Source organism: Palaemon carinicauda, chromosome 9 (genome assembly GCF_036898095.1).
Source record: "Palaemon carinicauda isolate YSFRI2023 chromosome 9, ASM3689809v2, whole genome shotgun sequence".
Lineage (NCBI taxonomy): Eukaryota > Metazoa > Arthropoda > Malacostraca > Decapoda > Palaemonidae > Palaemon > Palaemon carinicauda.
Genome location: NC_090733.1, coordinates 128,458,905 through 128,466,404, shown reverse-complemented (window position 1 = coordinate 128,466,404; position 7,500 = coordinate 128,458,905).

Below are 7,500 nucleotides of genomic sequence, written 5' to 3'. Positions count from 1 at the left end.
TATATATACACACATATATATATATATATATATATAGACATATGTTATATATACATATACTGTGCAAATAATTCTATGTATATACATATACATATATATACACACACATATATATATATATATAATATATATATAATTATATACACATATACCTGTATATACTTATGTATACATTATATATATATATAATAATATATATGTGTGTGTGTGTGTGTCCAAACATTACATAAGTACTGTATACATTAACACAGATATTTAGAAATAAAAATTACATATATAACAATTACGCGTGTATCTGCTTACTTTCTATTCATTCCATCCTTTTTGACGCAAATTTCGCAATCAAGGCTGTATGTAAGGCACGCATAATTGCATGTATATGTATATATCTTCTCGGCTTGAAGAGAGCGTTCCAGTCTTTTCTAGAGAAGACGGCGTCCAGGGAAGAAGGTAATTCGGAGGGATGATTCCTCAATTATCGTAAAAGAGAAACTCTCACCAGCCCATCATCCGGTTTTCATTTTTTCGTCTCACCCTCCACAAGGTGAGAGAGAGAGAGAGAGAGAGAGAGAGAGAGAGCGTCCTTTTTCTATCTCACCGTACCCACAAGTGAGTCATTTTCTTATCTCACGGGATCCACAAGTGAGAGAGAGAGAGAGAGAGAGAGAGAGAGAGAGAGTCATTTTTCTATCTCACCGTACCCACAAGTGAGTCATTTTCTTATCTCACGGGATCCACAAGTGAGAGAGAGAGAGAGAGAGAGAGAGAGAGAGAGAGAGAGTCATTTTTTTCATCTCACCGTACCCACAAGTGAGAGAGAAAGATAAGTAATTTTTCCATTTCACCATACCTGCAAGTGAGAGAGAGAGAGAGAGAGAGAGAGAGAGAGTAATTTTCCATCTCACCTTACCCACAGATGAGAGAGAGAGAGAGAGAAGAGAGAGAGAGAGTAATCTTCCATCTCACCGTACCCACAATTGAGAGAGAGAGAGAGAGCGAGAGAGAGAGAGAGAGTAATTTTCCATCTCACCTTACCCACAAATGAGAGAGAGAGAGAGAGAGAGAGAGAGAGAGAGAGTAATCTTCCATCTCACCGTACCCACAAATGAGAGAGAGAGAGAGAGAGAGAGAGAGAGAGATCTTTCCATCTCATTGTACCCAAGTTATAGAGGGAGAGTAATTTTCCATCTCACCGTACCCACAAGTGAGAGAGAGAGAGAGAGAGAGAGAGAGAGAGAGAGAGTAATTTTTTCTATATAATCATACCCAAAAGTGAGAGAGGGTAATTTACCGTCTCCCCATACCCACGAGTGAGAGAGAGTAATTTTCCATCTCATCGTACCCACAACAGAGAGAGAGAGAGAGAGAGAGAGAGAGAGAGAGAGAGAGAGAGAGAGAGAGAGAGAGAGAGAGAGAGAGAGAGAGAGAGAGTAATTTTTCTATCTCATCATACCCACAAGTGAGAGAGATAGTAATTTTCCATCTCATCGTACCCACAAGAGAGAGAGAGAGAGAGAGAGAGAGAGAGAGAGAGAGAGAAGAGAGAGAGAGAGAGTAATTTCCATCTCGCCATACCACAAGTGAGAGTAATTTTCCATCTCATCGTACCCACAACAGAGAGAGAGAGAGAGAGAGAGAGAGAGAGAGTAATTTTCCCATTCCCACAAGTGAGAGTAATTTTCCCATACCCACAAGTGAGAGAGAGAGAGAGAGAGAGAGAGAGAGAGAGAGAGAGTCGATCCTTTCCAAGAATAACCCTCCGTTAAAGTGAACACGTTTTAATGTGAATAACCTCATATCCTAAAGAGGAGTGTGTGGAAGTGGAGGCTTGTGGGTGTAGGGTAGTGAGTGTGGGTGAGGGCTTGGGAGTGTCGCTATGAAAAGAGATGACTGAAGATTTGGATGATAAAATATGCCGTCAGATTTCGAAATATTAAATTTCTTTCGTCTCCATTTCTGTCTTCATTTCCGTTTTCTTATCTCTGTTCTGAAACTGAACAGCAGTTTGATTTATTTTAGTTCAAATTACTTTTTACCTCAACCAACGAAGTTGGAAGGTGGGTATGTTTTACCCGCTGTTTGTTTGTTTGTTTATGTGTGTGTGTTTGTTTGTGAACACCTTCCTGGCCACAATTTGAATCGTGAAGTAATTCAACTTGCAAGGATTATCAATTATGTAAAGAGTAAGAAATGATTAAATTTTGGAAAGTCAAGGTCACGGTCGAGCAAAAGGTTGAGAAATAAGCTGCCGTGGAGGAGGTCTGCACTCTAATTAATGCCCCTATACTTTGTTTATGTAACTAATGCTTTCGCTCATATTGGTTATTGACGGAATTAAAGTCACCTTTAGCTATTCCATGATAAACTTCTGGAGTATAACCACCTCTATAAACGTACTTCGTCTTGTACTCTGAAGTCCGTAAGCTAGTCTAGGGTCAACTGTGCTCTCTTGTGTTATATGCCAAATTAGGGGGGCACTCAGTAGAGCGCGGCTCTCCGCCTAGGCAGCTAAATTGTTGACCTTTTGCTCAACCTTAACCTTTGACCTCAACATGTATTAATTGGCGTGGATTTGCGCACACTTAAATATGAACCAAGTTTGAAGTCTCTGTGACAACGATGTACAAACTTATGGCTGATTACGTGAATTGGACATTTTGCATGACCGTGACCTTGACCTTTGACCTTGACCTTCCCAAATTTAATCATTTCCACCTTTTTACATATCAGTTAATCCCTGCAAGTTTCATTACTCTATGATTAAAATTGTGGCCATGAAAGCTGTTCACAAACAAACACATACACACAAACAGAGGTGGAAACATAACCTCCTTCCAACTTCGTTGGCGGAGGTAATTAGTATACACGTCGGGCCAAATGTAGGGTTGCTTACTTCGTTTTCTTTTTCACCTCCACAATAACGCTTTAGATATAAATACATATTAAGCACTTGAGAAATTAAGTTTTTATTGTAAAATGTCTAATGTATGTAAATAAATGTCTAGATGTCTACTAAACATAAAATGTCTAAGTGTTAACTGTAACCATACTTTTGGCCCACCCTGTATATCACTAACTACGGCCGTTATTACCGCTTTTGGCCTTAGCAGTATCACCAAAATAATAATAATAATAACAATAATAATAATAATAATATTATTATTATTATTATTATTACTCCCTAAGCTACAACCCTAGTTGGAAAAGCAGGATGCTATAACCCAATTGCTCCAACAGGGAAAAATAGCCCAGTGAGGAAAGGAAAAAAGGAAATAAATAAACGATCTATAAAATAATGAACAATTAAAATAAAATATTCTAAAAACAGTAACAACATCGAAACATATTTCATAAATAAACTATAAAAAGACTTATCTCAGCCTGTTCAACATAAAAAAAAAAAAACATCTGCTGCAAATTTGAACTTTTGTAGTTCAATCGATTCAACTGATTCAACTACCATTCAATTACGATTCAGCCACTATTACTCGTTACCCCTTCTGATGGCTATTATTAATAACGGTGTTCATAATGCATGAACTATTCTGATATCAATCACCCGATCCACGTTATAACAGCAATCAAGTTCGGAAGGGTATAAATAACCATGTAATAAAACTGATATCACAACTCCGCTGGTTGCTTTCAGTGGCTACGTTCCTCTTGGTAAGGTTAGAAGAGACTCTTTAGCTATGGTTAGCAACTTAGCAGCTCTTCTAGAAGAAGGACACAACAAAATCAAACAACTGTTCTCTAGTCTTGGGTAGTGCCATAGCCTCTGGACCATGATCTTCCACTGTCTTCGGTTAGAGTTCTCTGACTTGAGGGTACACTCGGGCACACTATCCTATCTAATTTCTCTTCCTCTTGTTTTGTTGAAGTTTTTATAGTTTATATAGGAAATATTTATTTTATTGTTGTTACTGTTCTTGAAATTTTATTTTTCCTTGTTTCCTTTCCTCACCGGGCTATTTTCCCTCTTGGGGCCCGTGGGCTTATAGCATCCTGCTTTTCCAACTAGGGTGGTAGCTTAGCAATTAATAATAATAATAATAATAATAATAATAATAATAATAATAATAATAATAATAACTGACACGGTCAGCCAACCTTCAATCTGACGTTAATAACCAAGACCAGCTCTTACACAATATCGACTGCTTGTTCCAAGTAAAAGTGGAGCTTAGTTATATTGGCAAGAAAGTTCTACAATGGTATTAAGTAAGACTTGAGCTCCATCAATAATCAAATTACGAGGGAGATCAGTAATTGCCAAAGACTGAGTTTCGTACTAACTTTTATATGATATCGTGACCCCAAAACATTGGTTCAGAATATTTTGCCAAAGCCCTGCTTGGGACAATATCACGGAACGACCAGGACAATCTATAGGTATTATTATTATCATTATTATTATTATTATTATTATTATTATTACACTATCGAGGAACAACCAGGACAGTTTTTATTATTATCATCATCATCATCATTATTATTATAATTATTATCACTATTATTATTATTATTATTATTACTTATTGTTGTTGTTGTTGTCATTATTACTTGCTAAGCTACAACCTAGTAGGCAAAGCAGCATGCTATAAGCCCAAGGGCTCCAACAGGGAAAGATAGCCCAGTGAGGAAATGAAATAAAGAAATGAAATAAACTACGAGAAAGAATTAACGATTAAAATAAAATATTTTAAGAACCGTAAAAAAATTAAAATGAAACTTTCATATATAAACTATAAAAACTTAAAACAAAAACAATAAAAGAAATAAGATAGAATAGTGAGCCAGAGTGTACCCTCAAGCAAGAGAACTCTTGGAAAAGAACTGTTTGTCTAACGTCATTATAACCATTTCCCAAGTTGCAATGAATAATTATTCTTTTATAAGAATATTACTATAATAATTTACTAAAAAAAATAAATTCTTAGAATAAAGTCTAAGTCAACCAAGACACAAGCACACAGAGCCCTGGGTGGTTGCGAAGCATGATCCTGTTTATTGACTCTTCATCAACGACATTGCTCCGGGTTATGAGCTTTGCATGCCTAATTCTCTCTCTCTCTCTCTCTCTCTCTCTCTCAGAGGTTGGTGGCTTTTCTGTATTTGACACAACTTCAGTGTCTTTCTCTCTCTCTCTCAGGTTGGTGGGTTTTCTGCATTTGACAATCTCTCTCTCTCTCTCTCTCTCTCTCTCTCTCTCTCTCTCTCTCTCTCTCTCTCTCTCTCTCTCTCTCATAGGTTGGTGGGTTTTCTGCATTTGAGAATCTCTCTCTCTCTCTCTCTCTCTCTCTCTCTCTCTCTCTCTCTCTCTCTCTCTCTCTCTCTCAGAGGTTGGTGGATTTTCTGTATTTAACACAACTTCAGTGTCTTTCTCTCTCTCATAGGTTGGTGGGTTTTCTGCATTTGAGAATCTCTCTCTCTCTCTCTCTCTCTCTCTCTCTCTCTCTCTCTCTCTCTCTCTCTCTCTCTCTCTCTCTCTCTCTCTCTCCGTGAGAGGTTAATAGGTTTCTGTATTTGACACAACTTCTCTCTCTCTCTCTCTCTCTCTCTCTCTCTCTCTCTCTCTCTCTCTCTCTCTCTCTCATAAAATGATGAGTTCTAAGTTTAAACCTATACATTTCATTTGATAAAAATTTTAAGTAAAATGTAATCGCATCCGATTTCATATTCAGCTCGAATTCATTTTATGTCAATTTCGTTTCTCAGAACTACAGAATATAATAATCAACACCATATGGACAATAATAAATATATTGTAAAGCCATTTATCGTCGTATGTTACCATACATATCTCTATACTCATATGTATACATGCATATTATTATTATTATTATTATTATTATTATTATTATTATTATTATTATTATTATTATTATTATCATTATTATCCAAGCTACAACCATAGCTGGAAAAGCAAGATGCTATAAGCTCAAGGGCTCCAACAGAGAAAAACAGCCCAATGAGGAAAAGAAACAAGGAAATAAGTAAACGATATAAGTAATGAAAAATTAGAATCTTAAAAAACATTAACAACAATAAAACAGGAAATTCATATACATTCCCTTACATAACACCGTCCTAAATTTGGCCATGGAAAATTCCTAAAAAATCTATGCTGCAATGGAGAACGAAAGTTTGAACATAAGTTATGGCAAATTTGCATAACAATTACACAGATTCCCCGGAAGCCATTTTTCCTCTCCCACACTACATATGGTAATTAAGGCCAAGATATCGTTGCCTTTTTTTGTAAATGTCTTAATTAAAGATATAATTATTTCATTGTGGAATCTCGCTTTCATTTTAAGACGCTCAATATTACTATTAAAAATTTTATAGTTTATATATGAAAGATCTAATTTAATGTTGTTCCTGTTCCTAAAATATATTTTGAAGGTAGTAGGTTGGCCATGGCACTAGCCACCCGTTGAGATACCACCGCTAGAGAGTTATGGGGTCCTTTGACTGGCTAGATTGTACTACATTGTATCTTTATCTCTCGTTTCACTTTCCCTTTGCCTACACATCCACCGAATAGTTTGGTATATTCTTTACAGATTCTCCTCTCTCCTCATACACCTGACAACACTGAGATCACTAAACAATTTTTCTTCACACAAGGGGTTAAATACTGCACTGTAATTGTTCAGTGGCTACTTTCCTCTTGGTAAGGGTAGAAGAGACTCTTTAGCTGTGGTAAGCAACTCTTCTAGAAGGACACTCCAAAATCAAACCATTGTTCTCTAGTCTTGGGTAGTGCCATAGCCTCTGTACCATGGTCTTCCACTGTCTTGGGTTAGAGTTCTCTTGCTTGAGGGTACACTCGGGCACGCTGTTCTATCTAATTTCTCTCTTTCTTGTTTTGTTATAATATTCATAGTTTATATAGGAAATATTTACTTTAATGTTGTTGCTATTCTTAAAATATTTTATTTTTCCTTTTTTCGTTTCCTCACTGAGCTATTTTCCCTGTTGGGGCCCCTGGGCTTATAGCATCCTGCTTTTCCAACTAGGGTTGTAGCTTAGCAAGCAATAATAATAATATTAATAATAATAATAATAATAATAATAATAATAATAATTGTTCATTACTTCGCTTATAGTTAATTTATTTCCTTGTTTCCTTTCCCCACTGGGCTATTTTTTTCCTGTTGGTGACCTTGGGCTTAAAGCATCCAGCTTTCCTTATTGCAATACAGCCAACGTAACCGCGATACGACCAACGTAACCGCGATACGACCAACGTAACCGCGATACGACCAACGTATCCGCGATACAACAAACTTAACAGCAATACGACCAACGTATGCACAATACGACCTACGTAACCGCGATAAGACATACGTAACCGCGATAAGACATACGTAACCGCGATACGACCAACGTAACCGTGATACGACCAACGTAACCACGATACTACATACGTAACCGAGATACGACCAATGTAACCTCGATACTTCATACGTAACCGCGATACGACCAATGTAA